We start from the raw sequence: 20,009 nt of genomic DNA, 5'->3' as shown, positions 1-20,009 counted from the left end.
CCCTGTTCTGTTCTGTAATTCAGTTCCTGTGTAGCCAAGTTTACATTCCGTGTATTACTGATATCTTATGATGTTTCTTTTTCTGTGTGACTTATTTCAGTTAGAATCATCATACCTGAATCCACTCATTGTGCTGCTAAGGGCCTGATGACATAGATTTCATTGCTGAGTGATATTGCTTTGTAAGTAAATACCACAACTTCTTTATCCATTTTTCACTTTCTGCGATGTTGAACTTGTACTGTAAACGAGGTTCTTGTAAACAGAGGCGTCCCAAACTTTGGGGTGGCTGTGTCTTTTTGATTTTAATTTCCCTAAGCTATAGGACCATAAGTGGAAGTGCCCTAGGCTCTGTTGCTTTGTTTTTTAGATGTTTCAGGAAACACCATACACTTCTCCCCAGTGTCTGTTGGCAATTTACATCCTGCCCATCAGCATAACAAGGCTCCCAGTTCTCCATGGCCTGTCCTGCCTTTCTGGATTTTACACTTTTTTCAGATGGCCCTTTTGACCGGGGGGAAGTGAGACTTCATTGTAGTGCAGATTTCCTTTGCAAGCTTGCTTGGTTGGCCAAAAAGAGCGTATGCGTTTTTTCCTGAATATATTCAGGATAAAACGCATATGCCCTTTTTGGCCAAGTGCATCATTGTGGACGTTCTGCCTCTTTTCCTATGCTTTCAATGCAATTCCAGTCTACCTCCTGAAATCGGTTTCCTGCAATTCTGCCCTGCTTTCAAGTCCTCTTGGCAGCCTTACTTCAGTCTATTTTTCGATGATAGCTGTCATTTATAACTCTGCAGGTTTGTGAATTACAGTGCCCCTGAGCTCCTTTCTTCAACTCGCTTTCTTGTGAGCTGGCCGCAACACCGCAGGATGGCTTCAGGCCCTAATCTGGTTCCGGCACAGCACGCTGAGACTTTGGTTAATTCCTCTTCCTGGTGGGAAATGAGAGTTAAATTTGCCCGTCCAGACACCTCCAGCTAGTCTCTCATTAGTTCTCGCTATTCCTGTTCATCTTCCGCAGAAATTGCAAACTGGACCAAACAGGAGGTTAAAGGGACTGAATCTCCAAGTGGGGAGAGTGTTAGTAAAGCGTCTGGAATGTTGCACCCGAGTACCAGGGGAGGAAAACTGAGACATATTTGAACACGTCTCCCGATCACATGGTTGATCATACTCTAGGTTCCACATGCATGTTTTAGCTGAAGGAAGAATACCTTAAACCTGGGTAGTTGAAACCCGTGGAATGGGTACCATGCAATATGACTTCAAAGGGTCTTCATTTGCTCACCGAACCTCTCCAATCCTATCACTGCTGCGTTTATGCCCCTGTACACATGCTTGATTCTCTTTCGGAGACATAGCAATCCATAGGTTTTAAGATACTTACAAGTCAGTTACATTCTTAGGCGTTTAATATGCGGTGTTGAGTCCATTTCGTTGAGCAAGGAGTAGCTCTTGTCTATTCCATATTTGGCTTAAGGAACTTTATCTGTGCTCATTTCAATCTCTGGTTTTATGCAGCACCCCAACTCACCTTTACCCTTAAGCAAGCATAAGTTGTTTTTCTAAATGTGAGACCCTGTTCTGTTCTGTAATTCAGTTCCTGTGTAGCCAAGTTTCCATTCCGTGTATTACTGATATCTTATGATGTTTCTTTTTCTGTGTGACTTATTTCAGTTAGAATCATCATACCTGAATCCACTCATTGTGCTGCTAAGGGCCTGATGACATAGATTTCATTGCTGAGTGATATTGCTTTGTAAGTGAATACCACAACTTCTTTATCCATTTTTCACTTTCTGCGATGTTGAACTTGTACTGTAAACGAGGTTCTTGTAAACAGAGCCGTTCCAAACTTTGGGGTGGCTGTGTCTTTTTTATTTTAATTTCCCTAAGCTATAGGACCATAAGTGGAAGTGCCCTAGGCTCTGTTGCTTTGTTTTTTAGATGTTTCAGGAAACACCATACACTTCTCCCGAGTGGTTGTTGGCAATTTACATCCCGCCCTTCAGCATAACAAGGCTCCCAGTTCTCCATGGCCTGTCCTGCCTTTCTGGATTTTACACTTTTTTCAGATGGCCCTTTTCACCGGGGGGAAGTGAGACTTCATTGTAGTGCAGATTTCCTTTGCAAGCTTGCTTGGTTGGCCAAAAAGGGCGTATGCGTTTTTTCCTGAATATATTCAGGAAAAAACGCATACGCCCTTTTTGGCCAAGTGCATCATTGTGGACGTTCTGCCTCTTTTCCTATGCTTTCAATGCAATTCCAGTCTACCTCCTGAAATCGGTTTCCTGCAATTCTGCCCCGCTTTCAAGTCCTCTTGGCAGCCTTACTTCAGTCTATTTTTGGACGATTGCTGTCATTTATAACTCTGCAGGTTTGTGAATTACAGTGCCCCTGAGCTCCTTTCTTCAACTCGCTTTCTTGTGACCTGGCCACAACACCGCAGGATGGCTTCAGGCCCTAATCTGGTTTCGGCACGGCACACTGAGCCTTTGGTTAATTCCTCTTCCTGGTGGGAAATGAGAGTTCAATTGGCCCGTCCAGACACCTCCAGCTAGCCTCTCATTGGTTCTCGCTATTCCTGTTCATCTTCCGCAGAAATTGCAAACTGGGCCAACAGGAGGTTAAAGGTGCTGACTCTCCAAGTGGGGAGAGTGTTAGTAAAGCGTCTGGAATGTTGCACCCGAGTACCAGGGGAGGAAAACTGAGACATATTTGAACACGTCTCCCGTTCACATGGTTGATCATACTTGGGTTCCACATGCATGTTTTAGCTGAAGGAAGAATACCTTAAACCTGGAGAGTTGAGAACCGTGCAATGGGTACCATGCAATATGACTTCAAAGTGTCTTCATTTGCTCACCGAACCTCTCCAATCCTATCACTGCTGCGTTTATGCCCCTTTACACATGCTTGATTCTCTTTTGGAGACATAGCAATCCATAGGTTTTACGATACTTACTAGTCAGGTACATTCTTAGGCGTTTAATATGCGGTGTTGAGTCCATTTCGTTGAGCAAGGAGTAGCTCTTGTCTATTCCATATTTGACTTAAGGAACTTTATCTGTGCTCATTTCAATCTCTGGTTTTATGCAGCACCCCAACTCACCTTTACCCTTAAGCAAGAATAAGTTGGTTTTCTAAATTTGAGACCCTGTTCTGTTCTGTAATTCAGTTCCTGTGTAGCCAAGGTTCCATTCCGTGTATTACTGATATCTTATGATGTTTCTTTTTCTGTGTGACTTATTTCAGTTAGAATCATCATACCTGAATCCACTCATTGTGATGCTAAGGGCCTGATGACATAGATTTCATTGCTGAGTGATATTGCTTTGTAAGTAAATACCACAACTTCTTTATCCATTTTTCACTTTCTGCGATGTTGAACTTGTACTGTAAACGAGGTTCTTGTAAACAGAGGCGTCCCAAACTTTGGGGTGGCTGTGTCTTTTTGATTTTAATTTCCCTAAGCTATAGGACCATAAGTGGAAGTGCCCTAGGCTCTGTTGCTTTGTTTTTTAGATGTTTCAGGAAACACCATACACTTCTCCCGAGTGTCTGTTGGCAATTTACATCCCGCCCATCAGCATAACAAGGCTCCCAGTTCTCCATGGCCTGTCCTGCCTTTCTGGATTTTACACTTTTTTCAGATGGCCCTTTTGACCGGGGGGAAGTGAGACTTCATTGTAGTGCAGATTTCCTTTGCAAGCTTGCTTGGTTGGCCAAAAAGGGCGTATGCGTTTTTTCCTGAATATATTCAGGAAAAAATGCATACGCCCTTTTTGGCCAAGTGCATCATTGTGGACGTTCTGCCTCTTTTCCTATGCTTTCAATGCAATTCCAGTCTACCTCCTGAAATCGGTTTCCTGCAATTCTGCCCCACTTTCAAGTCCTCTTTGCAGCCTTACTTCAGTCTATTTTTGGATGATAGCTGTCATTTATAACTCTGCAGGTTTGTGAATTACAGTGCCCCTGAGCTCCTTTCTTCAACTCGCTTTCTTGTGACCTGGCCGCAACACCGCAGGATGGCTTCAGGCCCTAATGTGGTTCCGGCCCGGCATGCTGAGCCTTTGGTTAATTCCTCTTCCTGGTGGGAAATGAGAGTTAAATTTGCCCGTCCAGACACCTCCAGCTAGCCTCTCATTGGTTCTCGCTATTCCTGTTCATCTTCCGCAGAAATTGCAAACTGGGCCAAACAGGAGGTTAAAGGGACTGACTCTCCAAGTGGGGAGAGTGTTAGTAAAGCGTCTGGAATGTTGCACCCGAGTACCAGGGGAGGAAAACTGAGACATATTTGAACACGTCTCCCGATCACATGGTTGATCATACTCTAGGTTCCACATGCATGTTTTAGCTGAAGGAAGAATACCTTAAACCTGGGTAGTTGAAACCCGTGGAATGGGTACCATGCAATATGACTTCAAAGGGTCTTCATTTGCTCACCGAACCTCTCCAATCCTATCACTGCTGCGTTTATGCCCCTGTACACATGCTTGATTCTCTTTCGGAGACATAGCAATCCATAGGTTTTAAGATACTTACTAGTCAGGTACATTCTTAGGCGTTTAATATGGGGTGTTGAGTCCATTTCGTTGAGCAAGGAGTAGCTCTTGTCTATTCCATATTTGGCTTAAGGAACTTTATCTGTGCTCATTTCAATCTCTGGTTTTATGCAGCACCCCAACTCACCTTTACCCTTAAGCAAGAATAAGTTGGTTTTCTAAATTTGAGACCCTGTTCTGTTCTGTAATTCAGTTCCTGTGTAGCCAAGTTTACATTCCGTGTATTACTGATATCTTATGATGTTTCTTTTTCTGTGTGACTTATTTCAGTTAGAATCATCATACCTGAATCCACTCATTGTGCTGCTAAGGGCCTGATGACACAGATTTCATTGCTGAGTGATATTGCTTTGTAAGTAAATACCACAACTTCTTTATCCATTTTTCACTTTCTGCGATGTTGAACTTGTACTGTAAACGAGGTTCTTGTAAACAGAGCCGTTCCAAACTTTGGGGTGGCTGTGTCTTTTTGATTTTAATTTCCCTAAGCTATAGGACCATAAGTGGAACTGCCCTAGGCCCTGTTGCTTTGTTTTTTAGATGTTTCAGGAAACACCATACACTTCTCCCGAGTGTCTGTTGGCAATTTACATCCCACCCTTCAGCATAACAAGGCTCCCAGTTCTCCATGGCCTGTCCTGCCTTTCTGGATTTTACACTTTTTTCAGATGGCCCTTTTGACCGGGGGGAAGTGAGACTTCACTGTAGTGCAGATTTCCTTTGCAAGCTTGCTTGGTTGGCCAAAAAGGGCGTATGCGTTTTTTCCTGAATATATTCAGGAAAAAACGCATACGCCCTTTTTGGCCAAGTGCATCATTGTGGACGTTCTGCCTCTTTTCCTATGCTTTCAATGCAATTCCAGTCTACCTCCTGAAATCGGTTTCCTGCAATTCTGCCCCGCTTTCAAGTCCTCTTGGCAGCCTTACTTCAGTCTATTTTTGGACGATTGCTGTCATTTATAACTCTGCAGGTTTGTGAATTACAGTGCCCCTGAGCTCCTTTCTTCAACTCGCTTTCTTGTGACCTGGCCACAACACCGCAGGATGGCTTCAGGCCCTAATCTGGTTTCGGCACGGCACACTGAGCCTTTGGTTAATTCCTCTTCCTGGTGGGAAATGAGAGTTCAATTGGCCCGTCCAGACACCTCCAGCTAGCCTCTCATTGGTTCTCGCTATTCCTGTTCATCTTCCGCAGAAATTGCAAACTGGGCCAACAGGAGGTTAAAGGTGCTGACTCTCCAAGTGGGGAGAGTGTTAGTAAAGCGTCTGGAATGTTGCACCCGAGTACCAGGGGAGGAAAACTGAGACATATTTGAACACGTCTCCCGTTCACATGGTTGATCATACTTGGGTTCCACATGCATGTTTTAGCTGAAGGAAGAATACCTTAAACCTGGAGAGTTGAGAACCGTGCAATGGGTACCATGCAATATGACTTCAAAGTGTCTTCATTTGCTCACCGAACCTCTCCAATCCTATCACTGCTGCGTTTATGCCCCTTTACACATGCTTGATTCTCTTTTGGAGACATAGCAATCCATAGGTTTTCCGATACTTACTAGTCAGGTACATTCTTAGGCGTTTAATATGCGGTGTTGAGTCCATTTCGTTGAGCAAGGAGTAGCTCTTGTCTATTCCATATTTGACTTAAGGAACTTTATCTGTGCTCATTTCAATCTCTGGTTTTATGCAGCACCCCAACTCACCTTTACCCTTAAGCAAGAATAAGTTGGTTTTCTAAATTTGAGACCCTGTTCTGTTCTGTAATTCAGTTCCTGTGTAGCCAAGGTTCCATTCCGTGTATTACTGATATCTTATGATGTTTCTTTTTCTGTGTGACTTATTTCAGTTAGAATCATCATACCTGAATCCACTCATTGTGATGCTAAGGGCCTGATGACATAGATTTCATTGCTGAGTGATATTGCTTTGTAAGTAAATACCACAACTTCTTTATCCATTTTTCACTTTCTGCGATGTTGAACTTGTACTGTAAACGAGGTTCTTGTAAACAGAGGCGTCCCAAACTTTGGGGTGGCTGTGTCTTTTTGATTTTAATTTCCCTAAGCTATAGGACCATAAGTGGAAGTGCCCTAGGCTCTGTTGCTTTGTTTTTTAGATGTTTCAGGAAACACCATACACTTCTCCCGAGTGTCTGTTGGCAATTTACATCCCGCCCATCAGCATAACAAGGCTCCCAGTTCTCCATGGCCTGTCCTGCCTTTCTGGATTTTACACTTTTTTCAGATGGCCCTTTTGACCGGGGGGAAGTGAGACTTCATTGTAGTGCAGATTTCCTTTGCAAGCTTGCTTGGTTGGCCAAAAAGGGCGTATGCGTTTTTTCCTGAATATATTCAGGAAAAAATGCATACGCCCTTTTTGGCCAAGTGCATCATTGTGGACGTTCTGCCTCTTTTCCTATGCTTTCAATGCAATTCCAGTCTACCTCCTGAAATCGGTTTCCTGCAATTCTGCCCCGCTTTCAAGTCCTCTTGGCAGCCTTACTTCAGTCTATTTTTGGATGATAGCTGTCATTTATAACTCTGCAGGTTTGTGAATTACAGTGCCCCTGAGCTCCTTTCTTCAACTCGCTTTCTTGTGACCTGGCCGCAACACCGCAGGATGGCTTCAGGCCCTAATGTGGTTCCGGCCCGGCATGCTGAGCCTTTGGTTAATTCCTCTTCCTGGTGGGAAATGAGAGTTAAATTTGCCCGTCCAGACACCTCCAGCTAGCCTCTCATTGGTTCTCGCTATTCCTGTTCATCTTCCGCAGAAATTGCAAACTGGGCCAAACAGGAGGTTAAAGGGACTGACTCTCCAAGTGGGGAGAGTGTTAGTAAAGCGTCTGGAATGTTGCACCCGAGTACCAGGGGAGGAAAACTGAGACATATTTGAACACGTCTCCCGATCACATGGTTGATCATACTCTAGGTTCCACATGCATGTTTTAGCTGAAGGAAGAATACCTTAAACCTGGGTAGTTGAAACCCGTGGAATGGGTACCATGCAATATGACTTCAAAGGGTCTTCATTTGCTCACCGAACCTCTCCAATCCTATCACTGCTGCGTTTATGCCCCTGTACACATGCTTGATTCTCTTTCGGAGACATAGCAATCCATAGGTTTTAAGATACTTACTAGTCAGGTACATTCTTAGGCGTTTAATATGGGGTGTTGAGTCCATTTCGTTGAGCAAGGAGTAGCTCTTGTCTATTCCATATTTGGCTTAAGGAACTTTATCTGTGCTCATTTCAATCTCTGGTTTTATGCAGCACCCCAACTCACCTTTACCCTTAAGCAAGAATAAGTTGGTTTTCTAAATTTGAGACCTGTTCTGTTCTGTAATTCAGTTCCTGTGTAGCCAAGTTTACATTCCGTGTATTACTGATATCTTATGATGTTTCTTTTTCTGTGTGACTTATTTCAGTTAGAATCATCATACCTGAATCCACTCATTGTGCTGCTAAGGGCCTGATGACACAGATTTCATTGCTGAGTGATATTGCTTTGTAAGTAAATACCACAACTTCTTTATCCATTTTTCACTTTCTGCGATGTTGAACTTGTACTGTAAACGAGGTTCTTGTAAACAGAGCTGTTCCAAACTTTGGGGTGGCTGTGTCTTTTTGATTTTAATTTCCCTAAGCTATAGGACCATAAGTGGAACTGCCCTAGGCCCTGTTGCTTTGTTTTTTAGATGTTTCAGGAAACACCATACACTTCTCCCGAGTGTCTGTTGGCAATTTACATCCCGCCCTTCAGCATAACAAGGCTCCCAGTTCTCCATGGCCTGTCCTGCCTTTCTGGATTTTACACTTTTTTCAGATGGCCCTTTTGACCGGGGGGAAGTGAGACTTCATTGTAGTGCAGATTTCCTTTGCAAGCTTGCTTGGTTGGCCAAAAAGGGCGTATGCGTTTTTTCCTGAATATATTCAGGAAAAAACGCATACGCCCTTTTTGGCCAAGTGCATCATTGTGGACGTTCTGCCTCTTTTCCTATGCTTTCAATGCAATTCCAGTCTACCTCCTGAAATCGGTTTCCTGCAATTCTGCCCCGCTTTCAAGTCCTCTTGGCAGCCTTACTTCAGTCTATTTTTGGACGATAGCTGTCATTTATAACTCTGCAGGCTTGTGAATTACAGTGCCCCTGAGCTGCTTTCTTCAACTCGCTTACTTGTGAGCTTGCCGCAACACCGCAGGATGGCTTCAGGCCCTAATCTGGTTCCGGCACGGCACGCTGAGCCTTTGGTTAATTCCTCTTCCTGGTGGGAAATGAGAGTTAAATTTGCCCGTCCAGACACCTCCAGCTAGTCTCTCATTGGTTCTCACTATTCCTGTTCATCTTCCACAGAAATTGCAAACTGGGCCAAACAGGAGGTTAAAGGCGCTGACTCTCCAAGTGGGGAGAGTGTTAGTAAAGCGTCTGGAATGTTGCACCCGAGTACCAGGGGAGGAAAACTGAGACATATTTGAACACGTCTCCCGTTCACACGGTTGATCATACTCTGGGTTCCACATGCATGTTTTAGCTGAAGGAAGAATACCTTAAACCTGGAGAGTTGAGACCCGTGGAATGGGTACCATGCAATATGTCTTCAAAGGGTCTTCATTTGCTCACCGAACCTCTCCAATCCTATCACTGCTGCGTTTATGCCCCTGTACACACGCTTGATTCTCTTTTGGAGACATAGCAATCCATAGGTTTTAAGATACTTACTAGTCAGGTACATTCTTCGGTGTTTAATATGGGGTGTTGAGTCCATTTCGTTGAGCAAGGAGTAGCTCTTGTCTATTCCATATTTGACTTAAGGAACTTTATCTGTGCTCATTTCAATCTCTGGTTTTATGCAGCACCCCAACTCACCTTTCCCCTTAAGCAAGCATAAGTTGGTTTTCTAAATTTGAGACCCTGTTCTGTTTTGGAATTCAGTTCCTGTGTAGCCAAGTTTACATTCCGTGTATTAGTGATATCTTATGATGTTTCTTTTTCTGTGTGACTTATTTCAGTTAGAATCATCGTACCTGAATCCACTCATTATGCTGCTACGGGCCTGATGACATAGATTTCATTGCTGAGTGATACTGCATTGTACGTAAGTACCACAAGTTCTTTATCCATTTTTCACTTTCTGTGATATTGAACTTGTACGGTAAACGAGGTTGTTGTAAACAGAAGCGTCCCAAACTTTGGGGTGGCTGTGTCTTTTTGATTTTAATTTCCCTAAGCTATAGGACCATAAGTGGAAGTGCCCTAGGCTCTGTTGCTTTGTTTTTTAGATGTTTCAGGAAACACCATACACTTCTCCCGAGTGTCTGTTGGCAATTTACATCCCGCCCATCAGCATAACAAGGCTCCCAGTTCTCCATGGCCTGTCCTGCCTTTCTGGATTTTACACTTTTTTCAGATGGCCCTTTTGACCGGGGGGAAGTGAGACTTCATTGTAGTGCAGATTTCCTTTGCAAGCTTGCTTGGTTGGCCAAAAAGGGCGTATGCGTTTTTTCCTGAATATATTCAGGAAAAAACGCATACGCCCTTTTTGGCCAAGTGCATCATTGTGGACGTTCTGCCTCTTTTCCTATGCTTTCAATGCAATTCCAGTCTACCTCCTGAAATCGGTTTCCTGCAATTCTGCCCTGCTTTCAAGTCCTCTTGGCAGCCTTACTACAGTCTATTTTTGGACGATAGCTGTCATTTATAACTCTGCAGGTTTGTGAATTACAGTGTCCCTGAGCTCCTTTCTTCAACTCGCTTTCTTGTGAGCTGGCCGCAACACCGCAGGATGGCTTCAGGCCCTAATCTGGTTCCGGCACGGCATGCTGAGCCTTTGGTTATTTCCTCTTCCTGGTGGGAAATGAGAGTTAAATTTGCCCGTCCAGACACCTCCAGCTAGTCTCTCATTGGTTCTCGCTATTCCTGTTCATCTTCCGCAGAAATTGCAAACTGGGCCAAACAGGAGGTTAAAGGCGCTGACTCTCCAAGTGGGGAGAGTGTTAGTAAAGCGTCTGGAATGTTGCACCCGAGTACCAGGGGAGGAAAACTGAGACATATTTGAACACGTCTCCCGTTCACACGGTTGATCATACTCTGGGTTCCACATGCATGTTTTAGCTGAAGGAAGAATACCTTAAACCTGGAGAGTTGAGACCCGTGGAATGGGTACCATGCAATATGACTTCAAAGGGTCTTCATTTGCTCACCGAACCTCTCGAATCCTATCACTGCTGCGTTTATGCCCCTGTACACACGCTTGATTCTCTTTTGGAGACATAGCAATCCATAGGTTTTAAGATACTTACTAGTCAGGTACATTCTTAGGCGTTTAATATGGGGTGTTGAGTCCATTTCGTTGAGCAAGGAGTAGCTCTTGTCTATTCCATATTTGGCTTAAGGAACTTTATCTGTGCTCATTTCAATCTCTGGTTTTATGCAGCACCCCAACTCACCTTTCCCCTTAAGCAAGCATAAGTTGGTTTTCTAAATTTGCGACCCTGTTCTGTTTTGGAATTCAGTTCCTGTGTAGCCAGGTTTACATTCCGTGTATTAGTGATATCTTATGATGTTTCTTTTTCTGTGTGACTTATTTCAGTTAGAATCATCGTACCTGAATCCACTCATTGTGCTGCTAAGCGCCTGATGACACAGATGTCATTGCTGAGTGATATTGCTTTGTAAGTAAATACCACAACTTCTTTATCCATTTTTCACTTTCTGCGATGTTGAACTTGTACTGTAAACGAGGTTCTTGTAAACAGAGGCGTCCCACACTTTGGGGTGGCTGTGTCTTTTTGATTTTAATTTCCCTAAGCTATAGGACCATAAGTGTAAGTGCCCTAGGTTCTTTTGCTTTGTTTTTTAGATGTTTCAGGAAACACCATACACTTCTCCCGAGTGGTTGTTGGCAATTTACATCCCGCCCATCAGCATAACAAGGCTCCCAGTTCTCCATGGCCTGTCCTGCCTTTCTGGATTTTACACTTTTTTCAGATGGCCCTTTTGACCGGGGGGAAGTGAGACTTCATTGTAGTGCAGATTTCCTTTGCAAGCTTGCTTGGTTGGCCAAAAAGGGCGTATGCGTTTTTTCCTGAATATATTCAGGAAAAAATGCATACGCCCTTTTTGGCCAAGTGCATCATTGTGGACGTTCTGCCTCTTTTCCTATGCTTTCAATGCAATTCCAGTCTACCTCCTGAAATCGGTTTCCTGCAATTCTGCCCCGCTTTCAAGTCCTCTTGGCAGCCTTACTTCAGTGTATTTTTGGACGATAGCTGTCATTTATAACTCTGCAGGTTTGTGAATTACAGTGCCCCTGAGCTCCTTTCTTCAACTCGCTTTCTTGTGACCTGGCCGCAACACCGCAGGATGGCTTCAGGCCCTAATCTGGTTCCAGCACGGCACGCTGAGCCTTTGGTTAATTCCTCTTCCTGGTGGGAAATGAGAGTTAAATTTGCCCGTCCAGACACCTCCAGCTAGCCTCTCATTGGTTCTCGCTATTCCTGTTCATCTTCCGCAGAAATTGCAAACTGGGCCAAACAGGAGGTTAAAGGGACTGACTCTCCAAGTGGGGAGAGTGTTAGTAAAGCGTCTGGAATGTTGCACCCGAGTACCAGGGGAGGAAAACTGAGACATATTTGAACACGTCTCCCGATCACATGGTTGATCATACTCTGGGTTCCACATGCATGTTTTAGCTGAAGGAAAAATACCTAAAAGCTGGGTAGTTGAAACCCGTGGAATGGGTACCATGCAATATGACTTCAAAGGGTCTTCATTTGCTCACCGAACCTCTCCAATCCTATCACTGCTGCGTTTATGCCCCTGTACACATGCTTGATTCTCTTTTGGAGACATAGCAATCCATAGGTTTTACGATACTTACTAGTCAGGTACATTCTTAGGCGTTTAATATGCGGTGTTGAGTCCATTTCGTTGAGCAAGGAGTAGCTCTTGTCTATTCCATATTTGACTTAAGGAACTTTATCTGTGCTCATTTCAATCTCTGGTTTTATGCAGCACCCCAACTCACCTTTACCCTTAAGCAAGAATAAGTTGGTTTTCTAAATTTGAGACCCTGTTCTGTTCTGTAATTCAGTTCCTGTGTAGCCAAGGTTCCATTCCGTGTATTACTGATATCTTATGATGTTTCTTTTTCTGTGTGACTTATTTCAGTTAGAATCATCATACCTGAATCCACTCATTGTGATGCTAAGGGCCTGATGACATAGATTTCATTGCTGAGTGATATTGCTTTGTAAGTAAATACCACAACTTCTTTATCCATTTTTCACTTTCTGCGATGTTGAACTTGTACTGTAAACGAGGTTCTTGTAAACAGAGGCGTCCCAAACTTTGGGGTGGCTGTGTCTTTTTGATTTTAATTTCCCTAAGCTATAGGACCATAAGTGGAAGTGCCCTAGGCTCTGTTGCTTTGTTTTTTAGATGTTTCAGGAAACACCATACACTTCTCCCGAGTGTCTGTTGGCAATTTACATCCCGCCCATCACCATAACAAGGCTCCCAGTTCTCCATGGCCTGTCCTGCCTTTCTGGATTTTACACTTTTTTCAGATGGCCCTTTTGACCGGGGGGAAGTGAGACTTCATTGTAGTGCAGATTTCCTTTGCAAGCTTGCTTGGTTGGCCAAAAAGGGCGTATGCGTTTTTTCCTGAATATATTCAGGAAAAAATGCATACGCCCTTTTTGGCCAAGTGCATCATTGTGGACGTTCTGCCTCTTTTCCTATGCTTTCAATGCAATTCCAGTCTACCTCCTGAAATCGGTTTCCTGCAATTCTGCCCCGCTTTCAAGTCCTCTTGGCAGCCTTACTTCAGTCTATTTTTGGACGATAGCTGTCATTTATAACTCTGCAGGTTTGTGAATTACAGTGCCCCTGAGCTCCTTTCTTCAACTCGCTTTCTTGTGACCTGGCCGCAACACCGCAGGATGGCTTCAGGCTCTAATCTTGTTCCGGCCCGGCATGCTGAGCCTTTGGTTAATTCCTCTTCCTGGTGGGAAATGAGAGTTAAATTTGCCCGTCCAGACACCTCCAGCTAGCCTCTCATTGGTTCTCACTATTCCTGTTCATCTTCCGCAGAAATTGCAAACTGGGCCAAACAGGAGGTTAAAGGGACTGACTCTCCAAGTGGGGAGAGTGTTAGTAAAGCGTCTGGAATGTTGCACCCGAGTACCAGGGGAGGAAAACTGAGACATATTTGAACACGTCTCCCGATCACATGGTTGATCATACTCTAGGTTCCACATGCATGTTTTAGCTGAAGGAAGAATACCTTAAACCTGGGTAGTTGAAACCCGTGGAATGGGTACCATGCAATATGACTTCAAAGGGTCTTCATTTGCTCACCGAACCTCTCCAATCCTATCACTGCTGCGTTTATGCCCCTGTACACATGCTTGATTCTCTTTCGGAGACATAGCAATCCATAGGTTTTAAGATACTTACTAGTCAGGTACATTCTTAGGCGTTTAATATGGGGTGTTGAGTCCATTTCGTTGAGCAAGGAGTAGCTCTTGTCTATTCCATATTTGGCTTAAGGAACTTTATCTGTGCTCATTTCAATCTCTGGTTTTATGCAGCACCCCAACTCACCTTTACCCTTAAGCAAGAATAAGTTGGTTTTCTAAATTTGAGACCCTGTTCTGTTCTGTAATTCAGTTCCTGTGTAGCCAAGTTTACATTCCGTGTATTACTGATATCTTATGATGTTTCTTTTTCTGTGTGACTTATTTCAGTTAGAATCATCATACCTGAATCCACTCATTGTGCTGCTAAGGGCCTGATGACACAGATTTCATTGCTGAGTGATATTGCTTTGTAAGTAAATACCACAACTTCTTTATCCATTTTTCACTTTCTGCGATGTTGAACTTGTACTGTAAACGAGGTTCTTGTAAACAGAGCCGTTCCAAACTTTGGGGTGGCTGTGTCTTTTTGATTTTAATTTCCCTAAGCTATAGGACCATAAGTGGAACTGCCCTAGGCCCTGTTGCTTTGTTTTTTAGATATTTCAGGAAACACCATACACTTCTCCCGAGTGTCTGTTGGCAATTTACATCCCGCCCTTCAGCATAACAAGGCTCCCAGTTCTCCATGGCCTGTCCTGCCTTTCTGGATTTTACACTTTTTTCAGATGGCCCTTTTGACCGGGGGGAAGTGAGACTTCACTGTAGTGCAGATTTCCTTTGCAAGCTTGCTTGGTTGGCCAAAAAGGGCGTATGCGTTTTTTCCTGAATATATTCAGGAAAAAACGCATACGCCCTTTTTGGCCAAGTGCATCATTGTGGACGTTCTGCCTCTTTTCCTATGCTTTCAATGCAATTCCAGTCTACCTCCTGAAATCGGTTTCCTGCAATTCTGCCCCGCTTTCAAGTCCTCTTGGCAGCCTTACTTCAGTCTATTTTTGGACGATAGCTGTCATTTATAACTCTGCAGGTTTGTGAATTACAGTGCCCCTGAGCTCCTTTCCTCAACTCGCTTTCTTTTGAGCTGGCCACAACACCGCAGGATGGCTTCAGGCCCTAATCTGGTTCTGGCACGGCACGCTGAGCCTTTGGTTAATTCCTCTTCCTGGTGGGAAATGAGAGTTAAATTTGCCGTCCAGACACCTCCAGCTAGCCTCTCATTGGTTCTCGCTATTCCTGTTCATCTTCCGCAGAAATTGCAAACTGGGCCAAACAGGAGGTTAAAGGGACTAACTCTCAAAGTCGGGAGAGTGTTATTAAAGCGTCTGGAATGTTGCACCCGAGTACCAGGGTACAAAAACTGAGACATATTTGAACACGTCTCGCGATCGCATGGTTGATCATACTCTAGGTTCCACATGCATGTTTTAGCTGAAGGAAGAATACCTTAAACCTGGGTAGTTGAAACCCGTGGAATGGGTACCATGCAATATGACTTCAAAGGGTCTTCATTTGCTCACCGAACCTCTCCAATCCTATCACTGCTGCGTTTATGCCCCTGTACACATGCTTGATTCTCTTTCGGAGACATAGCAATCCATAGGTTTTAAGATACTTACTAGTCAGGTACATTCTTAGGCGTTTAATATGCGGTGTTGAGTCCATTTCGTTGAGCAAGGAGTAGCTCTTGTCTATTCCATATTTGGCTTAAGGAACTTTATCTGTGCTCATTTCGATCTCTGGTTATGCAGCACCCCAATTCACCTTTACCCTTAAGCAAGCATAAGTTGGTTTTCTAAATTTTAGACCCTGTTCTGTTCTGTAATTCAGTTCCTGTGTAGCCAAGTTTACATTCCGTGTATTACTGATATCTTATGATGTTTCTTTTTCTGTGTGACTTATTTCAGTTAGAATCATCATACCTGAATCCACTCATTGTGCTGCTAAGGGCCTGATGACATAGATTTCATTGCTGAGTGATATTGCTTTGTAAGTAAATACCACAACTTCTTTATCCATTTTTCACTTTCTGCGATGTTGAACTTGTACTGTAAACGAGGTTCTTGTAAACAGAGCCGTTCCAAACTTTGGGGTGGCTGTGTCTTTTTTATTTTAATTTTCCTAAGCTATAGGACCATAAGTGGAAGTGCCCTAGGCTCTGTTGATTTGTTTTTTAGATGTTTCAGGAGACACCATACACTTCTCCCGAGTGGTTGTTGGCAATTTACATCCCGCCCATCCGCATAACAAGGCTCCCAGTTCTCCATGGCCTGTCCTGCCTTTCTGGATTTTACACTTTTTTCAGATGGCCCTTTTGACCGGGGGGAAGTGAGACTTCATTGTAGTGCAGATTTCCTTTGCAAGCTTGCTTGGTTGGCCAAAAAGGGCGTATGCGTTTTTTCCTGAATATATTCAGGAAAAAACGCATACGCCCTTTTTGGCCAAGTGCATCATTGTGGACGTTCTGCCTCTTTTCCTATGCTTTCAATGCAATTCCAGTCTACCTCCTGAAATCGGTTTCCTGCAATTCTGCCCCGCTTTCAAGTCCTCTTGGCAGCCTTACTTCAGTCTATTTTTGGACGATAGCTGTCATTTATAACTCTGCAGGCTTGTGAATTACAGTGCCCCTGAGCTGCTTTCTTCAACTCGCTTACTTGTGAGCTTGCCGCAACACCGCAGGATGGCTTCAGGCCCTAATCTGGTTCCGGCACGGCACGCTGAGCCTTTGGTTAATTCCTCTTCCTGGTGGGAAATGAGAGTTAAATTTGCCCGTCCAGACACCTCCAGCTAGTCTCTCATTGGTTCTCGCTATTCCTGTTCATCTTCCGCAGAAATTGCAAACTGGGCCAAACAGGAGGTTAAAGGCGCTGACTCTCCAAGTGGGGAGAGTGTTATTAAAGCGTCTGGAATGTTGCACCCGAGTACCAGGGGAGGAAAACTGAGACATATTTGAACACGTCTCCCGTTCACACGGTTGATCATACTCTGGGTTCCACATGCATGTTTTAGCTGAAGGAAGAATACCTTAAACCTGGAGAGTTGAGACCCGTGGAATGGGTACCATGCAATATGTCTTCAAAGGGTCTTCATTTGCTCACCGAACCTCTCCAATCCTATCACTGCTGCGTTTATGCCCCTGTACACACGCTTGATTCTCTTTTGGAGACATAGCAATCCATAGGTTTTAAGATACTTACTAGTCAGGTACATTCTTCGGTGTTTAATATGGGGTGTTGAGTCCATTTCGTTGAGCAAGGAGTAGCTCTTGTCTATTCCATATTTGACTTAAGGAACTTTATCTGTGCTCATTTCAATCTCTGGTTTTATGCAGCACCCCAACTCACCTTTCCCCTTAAGCAAGCATAAGTTGGTTTTCTAAATTTGAGACCCTGTTCTGTTTTGGAATTCAGTTCCTGTGTAGCCAAGTTTACATTCCGTGTATTAGTGATATCTTATGATGTTTCTTTTTCTGTGTGACTTATTTCAGTTAGAATCATCGTACCTGAATCCACTCATTATGCTGCTACGGGCCTGATGACATAGATTTCATTGCTGAGTGATACTGCATTGTACGTAAGTACCACAAGTTCTTTATCCATTTTTCACTTTCTGTGATATTGAACTTGTACGGTAAACGAGGTTGTTGTAAACAGAAGCGTCCCAAACTTTGGGGTGGTTGTGTCTTTTTGATTTTAATTTCCCTAAGCTATAGGACCATAAGTGGAAGTGCCCTAGGCTCTGTTGCTTTGTTTTTTAGATGTTTCAGGAAACACCATACACTTCTCCCGAGTGTCTGTTGGCAATTTACATCCCGCCCATCAGCATAACAAGGCTCCCAGTTCTCCATGGCCTGTCCTGCCTTTCTGGATTTTACACTTTTTTCAGATGGCCCTTTTGACCGGGGGGAAGTGAGACTTCATTGTAGTGCAGATTTCCTTTGCAAGCTTGCTTGGTTGGCCAAAAAGGGCGTATGCGTTTTTTCCTGAATATATTCAGGAAAAAACGCATACGCCCTTTTTGGCCAAGTGCATCATTGTGGACGTTCTGCCTCTTTTCCTATGCTTTCAATGCAATTCCAGTCTACCTCCTGAAATCGGTTTCCTGCAATTCTGCCCTGCTTTCAAGTCCTCTTGGCAGCCTTACTTCAGTCTATTTTTGGACGATAGCTGTCATTTATAACTCTGCAGGTTTGTGAATTACAGTGTCCCTGAGCTCCTTTCTTCAACTCGCTTTCTTGTGAGCTGGCCGCAACACCGCAGGATGGCTTCAGGCCCTAATCTGGTTCCGGCACGGCATGCTGAGCCTTTGGTTATTTCCTCTTCCTGGTGGGAAATGAGAGTTAAATTTGCCCGTCCAGACACCTCCAGCTAGTCTCTCATTGGTTCTCGCTATTCCTGTTCATCTTCCGCAGAAATTGCAAACTGGGCCAAACAGGAGGTTAAAGGCGCTGACTCTCCAAGTGGGGAGAGTGTTAGTAAAGCGTCTGGAATGTTGCACCCGAGTACCAGGGGAGGAAAACTGAGACATATTTGAACACGTCTCCCGTTCACACGGTTGATCATACTCTGGGTTCCACATGCATGTTTTAGCTGAAGGAAGAATACCTTAAACCTGGAGAGTTGAGACCCGTGGAATGGGTACCATGCAATATGACTTCAAAGGGTCTTCATTTGCTCACCGAACCTCTCGAATCCTATCACTGCTGCGTTTATGCCCCTGTACACACGCTTGATTCTCTTTTGGAGACATAGCAATCCATAGGTTTTAAGATACTTACTAGTCAGGTACATTCTTAGGCGTTTAATATGGGGTGTTGAGTCCATTTCGTTGAGCAAGGAGTAGCTCTTGTCTATTCCATATTTGGCTTAAGGAACTTTATCTGTGCTCATTTCAATCTCTGGTTTTATGCAGCACCCCAACTCACCTTTCCCCTTAAGCAAGCATAAGTTGGTTTTCTAAATTTGCGACCCTGTTCTGTTTTGGAATTCAGTTCCTGTGTAGCCAGGTTTACATTCCGTGTATTAGTGATATCTTATGATGTTTCTTTTTCTGTGTGACTTATTTCAGTTAGAATCATCGTACCTGAATCCACTCATTGTGCTGCTAAGCGCCTGATGACACAGATTTCATTGCTGAGTGATATTGCTTTGTAAGTAAATACCACAACTTCTTTATCCATTTTTCAGTTTCTGCGATGTTGAACTTGTACTGTAAACGAGGTTCTTGTAAACAGAGGCGTCCCAAACTTTGGGGTGGCTGTGTCTTTTTGATTTTAATTTCCCTAAGCTATAGGACCATAAGTGGAAGTGCCCTAGGTTCTTTTGCTTTGTTTTTTAGATGTTTCAGGAAACACCATACACTTCTCCCGAGTGGTTGTTGGCAATTTACATCCCGCCCATCAGCATAACAAGGCTCCCAGTTCTCCATGGCCTGTCCTGCCTTTCTGGATTTTACACTTTTTTCAGATGGCCCTTTTGACCGGGGGGAAGTGAGACTTCATTGTAGTGCAGATTTCCTTTGCAAGCTTGCTTGGTTGGCCAAAAAGGGCGTATGCGTTTTTTCCTGAATATATTCAGGAAAAAATGCATACGCCCTTTTTGGCCAAGTGCATCATTGTGGACGTTCTGCCTCTTTTCCTATGCTTTCAATGCAATTCCAGTCTACCTCCTGAAATCGGTTTCCTGCAATTCTGCCCCGCTTTCAAGTCCTCTTGGCAGCCTTACTTCAGTGTATTTTTGGACGATAGCTGTCATTTATAACTCTGCAGGTTTGTGAATTACAGTGCCCCTGAGCTCCTTTCTTCAACTCGCTTTCTTGTGACCTGGCCGCAACACCGCAGGATGGCTTCAGGCCCTAATCTGGTTCCAGCACGGCACGCTGAGCCTTTGGTTAATTCCTCTTCCTGGTGGGAAATGAGAGTTAAATTTGCCCGTCCAGACACCTCCAGCTAGCCTCTCATTGGTTCTCGCTATTCCTGTTCATCTTCCGCAGAAATTGCAAACTGGGCCAAACAGGAGGTTAAAG

The 20,009-nt window shown here is 44.0% G+C and overlaps 1 long non-coding RNA gene across 4 annotated transcripts in view; it reads left to right on the top strand.

Annotated features, from left to right (window-relative positions):
• The window catches only part of LOC307181435, a 2,786,049-nt gene that overhangs the window by 2,250,873 nt on the left and 515,167 nt on the right, over positions 1-20,009 (top strand). The window lies entirely within an intron of this gene.

The sequence above is a fragment of the Stenella coeruleoalba genome (assembly GCF_951394435.1).
Source record: "Stenella coeruleoalba genome assembly, contig: scaffold_29, whole genome shotgun sequence".
Classification (NCBI taxonomy): domain Eukaryota; kingdom Metazoa; phylum Chordata; class Mammalia; order Artiodactyla; family Delphinidae; genus Stenella; species Stenella coeruleoalba.
Note: the sequence above shows the minus strand (reverse complement) of the source record. Positions and strands in the feature narration are given on the sequence as shown.